At 40.6% G+C, this 12423-nt stretch overlaps 1 long non-coding RNA gene across 1 annotated transcript; it reads right to left on the reverse strand.

Moving 5' to 3' along the window:
- Window positions 1–584: 584 nt before the first annotated feature.
- LOC112080956 (uncharacterized) lies at window positions 585–11969 on the reverse strand. The gene is made up of 5 exons (XR_002896266.2): window positions 11874–11969; window positions 9107–9192; window positions 6339–6424; window positions 4262–4387; window positions 585–1471 (listed from the first exon to the last, which is right to left on the reverse strand). It is a non-coding gene; the product is annotated as an uncharacterized lncRNA (long non-coding RNA).
- Window positions 11970–12423: the final 454 nt, after the last annotated feature.

The following is a 12423-nucleotide window of genomic DNA, read 5'->3' on the forward strand; positions in this document are numbered from 1 at the left end:
CTATCCCTCCCTCTCTCTCTCTAGCTCTCCCTCTCAATCTATCCCCCTCCCTCCCTCTCTCCATCCCCTCTTCCATCTCTCTTCCTTATCCCTACTCTTTCTCCTCCTCTCACTCCCATTTTCTCTCCTCTCTCTCTCTCTCTCATCCTTCTCCATTCTGCCATCTGCCCACTCGTCTTCTCTCTCTATCCCTCCCTCCTTCTCCATCTCTTACATCTCTCTCCTCATTTCCTATCCTCTCTATCCCTCCCTCTCCCTCCGGTCACAATCAACACACTACTCTCCACTCTTACTCGATCAACTCCCTCCACTTCTCCCCTCAACTCATCTCTATCCTCTCTCCTAACCTCTCTCTCTAATTCAATCACAACTCTCTCTCGCGCCTCTTCTCCGTTGCTCCCTCCTTGGTCTCTCTCTTTCCTCCGCTCTCACATCCTTACTCCCCCCCTCTCTCCCGTACACCCTCCCTCTCTCCCATACTTCCTCCCTCCCTCTTTCCCTCCCTCTCTTGCTCTTACTCCCTCCCTCCTCCTCTCCCCTACTCCCTCGCCGTCTCCCTCTCGCTCTCCCATACTCCCTTCACAATATTTTTCATATACTGAAATTAATTTAACAACAATGTCAAATGAATAGTTCACTTGAAATGTGACATGTACATTTCACAAAAGAGAATAGACATGAAAGTCATCTCATCCAAAAATTAAAATAATAAATGACATTGAATTGACAAATTATGGAGCACTGAGTGGACATAGACAAACACACTTAGTTCCCAATTTCTCTTCTATTTCTGCCATTATTTGTCCAAGTTAAAGTAGAGGTTTGACCACCTGTGCGAAATCTGACACCTTGTTGAATTCTTCTGTCAACGTTTCAAAGTCATCTATAGTCTTCTGACACAGTTCAGCTGATTCCATGATCCGAGTGAAATCATTTTCAAGAGCCTCGTTCCTACGGACCTGGATGATGAGTTTAGCCACTTTCTTCATCAGACTGGTTACTTCTGCTGCTGTACTCAGACGTGTAGTTACCATGGATGTGGAGGAGGACAATTCCTCCAATGTTTGAACATTTGTTTGGATTTTTTTCAGGCATTCAACAATTGGTTGAATACTGTTATTGAATTCTTCTGCACCTTTCTTCATTTTCACTTGGCCTTCATTCTCTAACAACATCTTGACGATGTTAGAAGCAGTGATAGTAGCTCCACCAACTGCACCCACGACTGCCCCTGCAACGAGCAGGGAGAGGCCCCCAGTAAACAAAGATAGACCTAATCCCACTGTGCTGGCATATACCGCCATTCCAACCCCAACATTCCTCCTTATGGCAGCTTGGTCCTTTATTTTTTTAATATCAGAAGCTTTCCATTTAAAGTGATTTGCTATTTCTTGTAAAGATGTTTTTTTATTTTTAAAGAGTTCCTTGAATGACTTGATGTCATGCTTGAGGTTTCCTAGTTTTTTTGACACTGGAAAAAAAAGAATTGTCAGACAGTGTTTTGAGAGGAAAAACAGAAACCCACAACCCACCCAACAATTACATTTTATCATTGAATACCTAATTTACCGGTTACTTCTGATCTCAGTTAATGTTGAAAAACATCTTAATTTAACCAAGTTTCAGTTATGCGTTCACATACACTCCCCTTTATTTATTTGGACAGTGAAGCTACAATGTTTGTTAATTTGGCACTATATTTTAGATAAAATGTATTAAATGAGGCAACAGTACAGAATGTCACATTTTATTTGAAGGTATTTTCATACATATATTTTTTACCGATTAGAAAGGAATGCATTGAAGGTGTCATAAGTATTTGATAAAATTCACTTATACACTGATTGTACAAAACATTAGGAACACCTGCTTTTTCCATGCCATAGATTGACCAGGTAAAAGCTATGATCCCTTATTGATGTCACTTGTTAAATCCACTCAATCAGTGTAAATGAAGGGGAGGAGACAGGTTAAAGAATATTTTTTAAGACAATTGAGACATGGATTGTGTAGGTGTGCCATTCAGAGGGTGAATGGGCCAGACAAATTATTTAATTAAGTGCCTTTGAACAGAGTATGGTAGTAGGTGCCATAGGCTGTTGCCATAGGTACATCAGTTTGTGTCAAGAACTGCACACTGCTGGGTTTTTCATACTCAACAGTTTCCTGTGTGAATCAAAAATTGTTCATCACCCAAAGGACATCCAGCTAACTTTTTATTTGACCTTTATTTAACTAGGCAAGTCAGTTAAGAAAAAAATCTTATTTTCAATGAAGGCCTAGGAACAGTGGGTTAACTGCTTTGTTCAGGGGCAGAACGACAGATTTTTACCTTGTCAGCTCAGGGATTTGATCAGCTCCGGTTACTAGTCCAACACTCAAACCACTAGGCTACCTGCCACCCCTGCACTTGACACAATTGTGGGAAGCATTGGAGTCAACATGGGCCAGCATCCCTGTGGAACACTTTAGCCACCTTGTAGAGTCCATGCCCTGAGGAATTGAGGCTGTTCTGAGAGCAAAAGGGGTGCAACTCAATATTAGGAAGGTGTCCTTAATGTTTTGTACACTCACTGTAGTGTATTAAAGTAGTCAAAAGTGTTGTATTTTGGTCCCATATTCCTAGCACGCAATGAATACATCAAGCATGTGACTCTACAAACTTGTTGGATTGATCTTCAGTTTGTTTTGGTTGTGAATAATGATGCGTGAGAAAGGAACAGGTTAACATGTCTGGGGGGTGTGATCTTTGTTCCTCTGTAACTTTCTAACTCATCATTATTCACGATTTATTCATGTTTATCCGTAATCTTGGTAGCATCCACATTAATGTAGAATTGTTAAGAAACATATATTATAATTTACAATTAAAGTGACTCCAAAACAACACAATTCATTATTTACCATTCATTTCTATGGGACACAAAATAATCTGAACCAAAACAAACAGCAGATGCATCCAACACGTTTCTAGAGTCACAAGCTTGATGGAGTCATTGCGTGCTAGAAATATAGGACCACAGATACATAAAGTGTTTCATTTCTAAGTGGTAAAACAGATGTATGAAAATAAAAAGGTGACATTCTGTACGTTCACCTCATACAAAACATTTGATCTCAAATCCCAAATATTTGTAGTCATGTCATGAAGCATAATCTGTTTTATGGTATACCAGGAAGAAACTTGGGGACAGACTCAAATCGGTCATGCCTGTATACAATGCGCCATTTAAAGGTAAATTCAGACTGAGCCAATATCTGCATAATTTTACCGTGACTGCAAACCCCCCTGAACATGGTAACATTGCCTTTAAAATCTGCTTTATTGACAACCCGTGATAAAATTGAAGCCTTCCCACATGAAAAATACTATAGTATACTGTAATAGTATTACTATACTTACATACTGTAGTATTTACTGTAGTGTTTTTTGCAGATATGAATGTAGTATATTGTAGTATTTACTGTAGTGTTTTAGCAGATATGAATGTAGTATACTGCAGTATTTACTGTAGTATACTGTAGTATTTACTAATAGTGTTTTTGTTTCTTTTATTCCATTATCTTTTTTAAATTATATTTGATATTTTGGGGGTTTTCTCCTTGAGGAAACATACTGGACTAATACTAAAAGAGCAGATTGTCAATAACCTGTATGTAGGCAGGACTGGGGTATGATCAGCTAGGTTCAGCGCTTCTGCTCTTTTCTATAACCTCTTGGGCCGCACAAATTGGAATATCGGGGAGGGGAATGGACATATGCAAATGATGTGTTAGCAAATTAAAATCCGAGTGTAGTATAGTATTCTACAGTACACTACAAAAGTATATAGTAAGCACTACATGATAGAGGGATAGTACAGAGTACAGTATACTACAGTTTACTACAGAATAATACAGAATTCTATGGTAAGTACTATAGGTGGGAAGGGAAAGGGGGATACCTAGTCAGTTGTACAACTGAATCCCTTCAACTGAAATGTGTCTTCTGCATTTAACCCAACCCCTCTGAATCAGAGAGGTGCGGGGGGCTGCCTTAACTCGACATCCACAACTTCGGCGTCCAGGGAACAGTGGGTTAACTGCCTTGTTCAGAGGCAGAACGACAGATTTTTACCTTGTCAGCTCGGGGATTCGATCCAGCAACCTTTCAGTTACTGGCCCAACGCTCTAACCACTAGTATTATATAGTAAACTATTATTATTTTATGTGGGTTGCTCTGGGTGAAACCGCTTTAATAAGTTAATAAATATTACTCACTATCACGCCCAATTTCCTTGCTACGTCTGTTTCCAGCAGTTGCCATTTCTGACTTTGTTAATTGTCTTCCTCTTAGAAGGTTCACCAGAAGCAGCAGATCTTAGTTGTGTGCTGGAGAGGGAGAGGCTGTAGAAACAGAACACGAAGGATGAATCATTAGACAGGATGATGTTAGTGGACCTAAGTGTTATCAAAGTGTAGCTATTTATAGTATATTTGTAGGTATATAAGTGCTGCATATTTATACTGAACAAAAATAAACGTAACATGTAAAGTGTTGGTCCCATGTTTCATGAGCTGAAATAAAGATCCCAAGAATGTTCCATTCGGCCAAATGCTTTTTTCTCTAAAATGTTCTGCACAATTCTTTTTACATCCCTGTTGGTGAGCATTTCTCCTTTGCCAAGATAATCCATCCACCTGACAGGTGTTAAATCAAGAAGCTGATTAAATAGCATGATCTTTACAGAGATGCACCTTGTGTTGGGGACAATAAAAGGCTACTCTAAAATCTGCAGTTTTGTCACACAACACAATGCCACAGATGTCTCAAGTTTTGAGGGAGCATGCAATTGGCATGCTGACTGGAGGAATGTCCACCAGAGTTGTTGCCAGAGAATTAAGTGTTAATTTCTCTACCATAAGCTGCCTCCAACGTTGTTTGAGAGAATTCCACATTCGGCTTCTTCACCTGCAGGATCGTCTGAGACCAGCCACACGGACAGCTGATGAAACTGAGGAGTATTTCCGTCTATCATAAAGCCCTTTTGTGGGGAAAAACTCATTCTGATTGGCTGGGCAAGGCTCCCCAGTGGGTGGCCCTATGCTCTCCCAGGCCCACCCATGGTTGTGCCCCTGCCCAGTCATCTGAAATCCATTGATTAGGGCCTAAGGAATTAATTTGAATTGACTGATTTTTTTATATTAACTGTAACTCAGTAAAATCGTTGAAATTGTTGAATGTTGTGTTTATATTTTTGTTCAGTATAGATATGAATATGTTTTTATATTTATGGGAGGTGAAGGCCAGGGCAGTTTTGAATTATTTCCCACAATAATGTTGTCACGTCTACTCTCGCTCCACCGCTCAACGTTTCAGGTTTACTAACCACCGGTCCTGGCAACCCACCTTTACGCACAGCTGGCAACCATCATTACGTACACCTGCGCCCCATCTGTTAAACCTGGACTTCATTACTACCTTGATTACTTATCATTTATCTATCACTCTGTTTTGTTAGAGGTGACATAGATTAGAATACAGCTCCCCACTAACTACCGGATCCCTCCTCAGGCCGGTGGTTCTCGGTCCCCTTGCTGAGGCCAAACACCACGACAGCCCTCCACCTCCCCTGGACAATGAGGGAAGCCCCGCCTATGCCGTCAGATCCCTCCTGGACACCCGACACCGTGGGGGTTGACTCCAGTACCTGGTGGACTGGGAGGGGTACGGTCCAGAGGAGCGGTGTTGGATACCGGTGGACGACATTCGAGATCCAACATCATCTGAGATTTCTATCTTTGCCGACTGGACCGGCCCGCTCCTCGCCCTCGGGGCATCCCCTAGTCGGTGTACTGTCACGTCTACTCCAGCTCGACGTTGCCGGTCCTGGCAGCCCATCATTACGCACACCTGCGCCCTTTCATTAGGCACACCTGGACTTCAACACTACCCTGATTACTATCCCTATATCTAGTACTCTGTAGCTTTTCTCACCAGGCAGAATTGGTTCTGTTTTCATGTCAGACGCTTCTCTTCTTTTGTATCGCTCCATATTTGTTTATGTTAAACTCACCACCTGCTTCCTGACTCCCTTCATCTCCATTACAGGTGTTGTGTTAAAGTTAATATCCGCTATAGTTACTGCTGTTCAAAGGTCATTTCAATAAACAATCTCATTAGCCTACTACAAATATGTTAACCCATCACACAGACACAGACATGTGCATAAATACATGCTGTTCATCTAGATAGCTAAAACTGACTCGATTGTAAATGTCAAACACATTATTGAATGATAAACCCTATGTCATTTCCCCACAACAGCACCAATGATAAACTCCTGTCAAAACATACTCAGCTGAATTACTGCAGGTCTGGTGGTAGTAGAACATCCAGAGGTGATGACAGTTGAGGGTTGTCTGAGAATAGCTTCAAGGGATCTAAGATGAATAATAAAATAATTAACAGAATAACACTGCCACTTGTCTTTTCCTAATAGCATTGACTTTGTTGATAACTACTTTATTGGGGGCAGGGTTGGGTTACTTTCTAAATGTAATCCTTTACAGTTACTAGTTACCTGTCCACAATTGTAATCAGTAACGTAACTTTTGGATTACCCCAAATAAGTAATGTACTTAGATTACTTTCCCTTCAAGATGCATTTGAAGAATACAAAAATGTATATTTCCAATTGAGCAAAATGTATTGCAGGATAATACATTTTAGAGTTTACAAAGCTGGCCATAAATGGATGTTGTATTTTACTTTATGGGTTGGTTATGTAGGCTCCTTCTAAACCATTGCTTTCTACTACAGATAGTAATAAAATGAGGCTATATCTCTACATTAAAAACCAAAGTCTGTCAGATTTCCAGTCATTCCAATTCATTTAATTCTCCGTGATCTTCAAGAATGGGACTTGGAAAAAGACAAATAACCACTGGAAGACATAGCTTGGACTGTAGCCTACAAAAGCCTTTTCCTGCTCTTTCCCTCGATCCATCAAACACAGTTGGTTTGTCATCATATAGTAGTGATGTCTGACTTGTGCTGACGGAACAAACTTAAAATTGTGACTCTTTTCATTGCTTATTTGAATAACACTGAGAAAAAAGAAAGGTGTTAAATATTTTTTTTGCAAACATAATTTCTAAATTTGATGTTTATAAAAAAATTATAATAATACATTTTTTTCAAAAGTATCTGTTATCTGATTGCAATATTTTTGTTAGTAATGCAACGGATTACAGTTACAGTTACAATCCGTTACCCTGATTGAGGGAACATGTTCTTTGTCTGTGATATGAGGTTGTCTCACCAAAAGTTATCTTAAAATGGAGGCATTAACTGTAAGTCTCTCTGGATAGGAACATCTGCCAAATTAAATGGAAGTGTAAATGTAAAACCAGATTTCACAAATTCCATAATAATTTAAACATTTTCTAAACTTAATTAAAAATGTTCCTACATTAATATAAGCATTTTCTCACCTTAGTTGTTGAAATGTGATGATAAATGAATTTGTAAATGATAACCACGTTTTACACTCCGTTGGGTGTTTGTTTTCTGTGCAATTGTACTTTATCTTTCACTTTCACTCTCCTCTCCTTCTCCTCCACAAAACTGCAGTACCACATAACACCACATAGGGACAGCACTGTATCAATATATCCAGTGTTTTCTATGTCTGGTTTAGGTGTGTGGGCGCGTGCCTCTCTCTCTCGCTCTCTCTCTCTCTCATTACAGGTATTTTGGTGTGGACCCTGTGGTGCTATTTGAACAAACCATAGTACATTATGGACTTGTGATCACCTGTATATCATAAGCAGTCTTTTTAGGCACCACAGCATTGGGAAATGGGAGTAGTGTGTTCACTCAAGCAGCAACAGCTTGGCCATACTGCCTTTTTAACCCAATGGGGCGATATCATAATGTATAACACCTGATTAAACTAACACCGCAAAAGTGACATAAAAAAACTATTTTTGAGCATTTTAATGAAAATAATATTACAGTAAGTTAGTTAATTGTTACCCAGAATTGATTTCATATTGCTATAGAAACGGCTGCATAGGGCCGGTGTGGGGGCCTCAAGGAACCAGGAAGGGTAGCTCCACCAGCTGCCCCTATGAATTGACCCTGAATCGAGCAAGATCACAAGCTATGTTTTTAAAGTCATCTGTACATTTTTGTAAATATTTAACTCCAAAGAGTTTATTGAATGGGTTGATGTTGTCTTTGAGCTTTCGTAGTTCAGTAGACTCTGGGGGGAAAAAGTTGTCAGACAGATTTATCCAGAGGAAAGACACAAACCACTCTGATGAATAAATTAACATTTGTAACTGAATAACTAATTTAACTAACTATCTCAGATAAAGTTCCGATGTAGCTGTTTTTATCTCAATATCAAATACTTTTTGGGTAAAAATTAAGTACCTTACTGTGATTGTTTTAAATTAAAATGGTCAAGAATATACAAAAATGGCTTCTTAGCAAAGAGCAATTTCTCAAGCAAATATTTTGGTAGGAATGTCTGGGAGTGGTCTGAGTGTGGAGGGGGAAACTGAAAACTAGCTGTTATTGGCAGAAAGGTTTGGAACTCTCTTTCTTATTGGTCTACCTAATTTACTGCCTGGTAACATCACCAAGCAGGCAAAAACTCCATCCCACCAAAAATGGCTAACATTCCAGGTAGCCTGTATTCGATCTTCAAGCATTCATTTTTTTTTATTCAATGGCGATTTCTTCACTAATTTCTGCAAACCTCAACTTTAGGGAGGTACAGTAAACCAAATAAGGGGAACTGTAAGTGGGGTGTCATATTAAAGTTACAATCTGCTATATTTACTGTGTTCAAAGGTCATTTCAATAAATAATATATATCTCATTAGCCTAGTACAAATGTCTTACCCCATCACTACACACACACACACACACACGCACACACACACACACACACACACACACACAGATATGCATAAATACATACTGTTCATAAAGATAGCTAAAACTGACTCGATTGCAAATAGTAAAAGTCTCACATAAATCCACTATTGAATGATATACCCTATGTCATTTCCCCACAACAGGACCAATGTAAAACTCCTGTCAAAACATACTCAGCTGAATTACTGCAGGTCTGGTGGTAGTAGAACATCCAGAGGTGATGACAGTTGAGGGTTGTCTGAGGATAGCTTCAAGAGATCTAAGATGAATAATAAAATACACTGCTCAAAAAAATAAAGGGAACACTTAAACAACACAATGTAACTCCAAGTCAATCACACTTCTTTGAAATCAAACTGTCCACTTAGGAAGCAACACTGATTGAGGGGCAACACCGGATTGAGGGGCAACACCGGATTGAGGGGCAACACCGGATTGAGGGGCAACTCCGGATTGAGGGGCAACTCCGACGTGAAGGGCAGCTCCGGACTGAGGGGCAGCTCCGGACTGGCTGACGGCTCTGGCTGGTCATGGCTGGCTGACGGCTCTGGCTGGTCATGGCTGCTTCCTGGCTGATGTTTTGGTCACTTTTGAATGCTGGCGGTGCTTTCACTCTCGTGGTAGCATGAGACGGAGTCTACAACCCACACAAGTGGCTCAGGTAGTGCAGCTCATCCAGGATGGCACATCAATGCGAGCTGTGGCAAGAAGGTTTGCTGTGTCTGTCAGCGTAGTGTCCAGAGCATGGAGGCGCTACCAGGAGACATGCCAGTACATCAGGAGACGTGGAGGAGGCCGTAGGAGGGCAACAACCCAGCAGCAGGACCGCTACCTCCGCCTTTGTGCAATGAGGAGCATTGCCAGAGCCCTGCAAAATGACCTATTATTTCCATGTGTCAGCATATGGTCTCACAAGGGGTCTGAGGATCTCATCTCGGTACCTAATGGCAGTCAGGCTACCTCTGGCGAGCACATGGAGGGCTGTGCGGCCCCACAAAGAAATGCCACCCCACACCATGACTGACCCACCGCTAAACCGGTCATGCTGGAGGATGTTGCAGGCAGCAGAACGTTCTCCACGGCGTCTCCAGACTCTGTCACGTCTGTCACAAACATTAGTGGATCATTGCTCAGTGTGAACCTGCTTTCATCTGTGAAGAGCACAGGGCGCCAGTGGCGAATTTGCCAATCTTGGTGTTCTCTGGGAAATGCCAAGTCCTGCACGGTGTTGGGCTGTAAGCACAACCCCACCTGTGGACGTCGGGCCCTCATACCACCCTCATCGGAGTCTGTTTTTGACCGTTTGAGCAGACACATGCATATTTGTGGCCTGCTGGAGGTCATTTTACAGGGCTCTGGCAGTGCTCCTCCTTGCACAAAGGCGGAGGTAGCGGTCCTGCTGCTGGGTTGTTGCCCTCCTACGGCTCCTCCACGTCTCCTGATGTACTGGCATGTCTCCTGGTAGCTCCTCCATGCTCTGGACACTACGCTGACAGACACAGCAAACCTTCTTGCCACAGCTCGCATTGAATGTGCCATCCTGGATGAGCTGCACTACCTGAGCCACTTGTGTGGGTTGTAGACTCCGTCTCATGCTACCACTAGAGTGAAAGCACCGCCAGCATTCAAAAGTGACCAAAACATCAGCCAGGAAGCATAGGAACTGAAAAGTGGTCTGTGTCAGCCACCTGCCAGACCCACTCCTTTATTGGGGGTGTCTTGCTAATGTTCCTATAATTTCCATCTTTTTGTCTATTCCATTTGCACAACAGCATGTGAAATTTATTGTCAATCAGTGTTGCTTCCTAAGTGGACAGTTTGATTTCACAGAAGTGTGATTGACTTGGATTTACATTGTGTTGTTTAAGTGTTCCTTTATTTTTTTGAGCAGTGTAATTAACAGAATAACACTGGCACTTGTCTTTTTCCTACTAGCACTGATTTTGCTAATAACTACTTTATTGGGGGCAGGGTTGGGTTACTTTCTAAATGTAATCCTTTACAGTTACTAGTTACCTGTCCACAATTGTAATCAGTAACGTAACTTTTGGATTAACCCAAATCAGTAATGTACTTTTAGATGTCTTTCCCTTTAAGATGCATTTGAAGAATACAAAAATGTATATTTCCAATTGAACAAATGTATTGCAGGATAATACATTTTAGAGTTTACAAAGCTGGCCATAAATGGACATTGCATTTACTTTATGGGTTGGTTATGTAGGCTCCTTCTAAACCATTGCTTTCTACACAGATAATAATAAAATGAGGCTATATCTCTACATGAAAAACCAAAGTCTGCCAGAGTTCCAGTCGTTCCAATTCATTTAATTGTCCTTGATCTTCAAGAATGGGACTTTGAAAAAGCCAGATAACAATTGGAAGACATTGCTTGGACTGTAGCCTACAAAAGCCTTTTCCTGCTCTTTCCCTCGATCCATCAAACACATTTTATTTGTCATCATATAGTATTGATGTCTGACTTGCGCTCAGACTCGCTCAGACAGAACAAACTTAAAATTTTGACTCTTTTCATTGCTATCTTGGATAACACTGAGAAAAAAGAAAGGTGTTAAATACATTTTTCGCAAACATAATTTCTAAATTTGCTGTTTATAAAAAAATTATAATAATATATTTTTTTCAAAAGTATCTGTTATCTGATTGCAATATTTTTGTTAGTAATGCAACGGATTACAGTTACAGTTACAATCCGTTACCCTGATTCGGGGAACATGTTCTTTGTCTGTGATATGAGGTTGTCTCACCAAAAGTTATCTTAAAATGGAGGCATTAACTGTAAGTCTCTCTGAATAGGAACATCTGCTAAATTAAATGGAAGTGTAAATGTAAAACCAGATTTCACAAATTCCATAATAATTTAAACATTTTCTAACCTTAATCAAAAATGTTGTTACTTTAATGTACACATTTTCTTACCTTAGTTGTTGAAAAGTGATGAGAAATAGATGTGGAAATTGTAACCACGTTTTCCACTCAGTTTGGTGTTTGTTCTCTGCGCAATTGTAGTTTATCTTTCACTTTCACTCTCGTCTCTTCTCCCCAAAACTGCAGTACCACATAACACCACAGAGCGACAGCACTATATCAATATATCAATGATCACCTGTATATCATAAGCAGTCTTTTTAGACACCACAGCATTGAGAAATGGGAGCAGTGTGTTCACTCAAGCAGCAACAGCTTGGCCATAGTGCCTTTTTAACCCAATGGGGCGATATCATAATGTATAACACCTGATTAAACTAACACCGCAAAATGGATTTTTAATGAAAATAATACTACAGCAAGGTACTTCAAGATCACCAGCTATGTTTTAAAATTTATTTTCTCCAAAGAGTTTGAATGAGTTGAATGGTTTGGTTAATGTACCAACTGGTGATGTCACCAGGCAGGCAGATGTCACCAGGCAGGCCAAAACTCCATCCCACCAAAACAGGCAAAACATTCCAGGTGGCCTCATAGTGTG

Source organism: Salvelinus sp. IW2-2015, unplaced genomic scaffold (genome assembly GCF_002910315.2).
Source record: "Salvelinus sp. IW2-2015 unplaced genomic scaffold, ASM291031v2 Un_scaffold16612, whole genome shotgun sequence".
NCBI lineage: Eukaryota > Metazoa > Chordata > Actinopteri > Salmoniformes > Salmonidae > Salvelinus > Salvelinus sp. IW2-2015.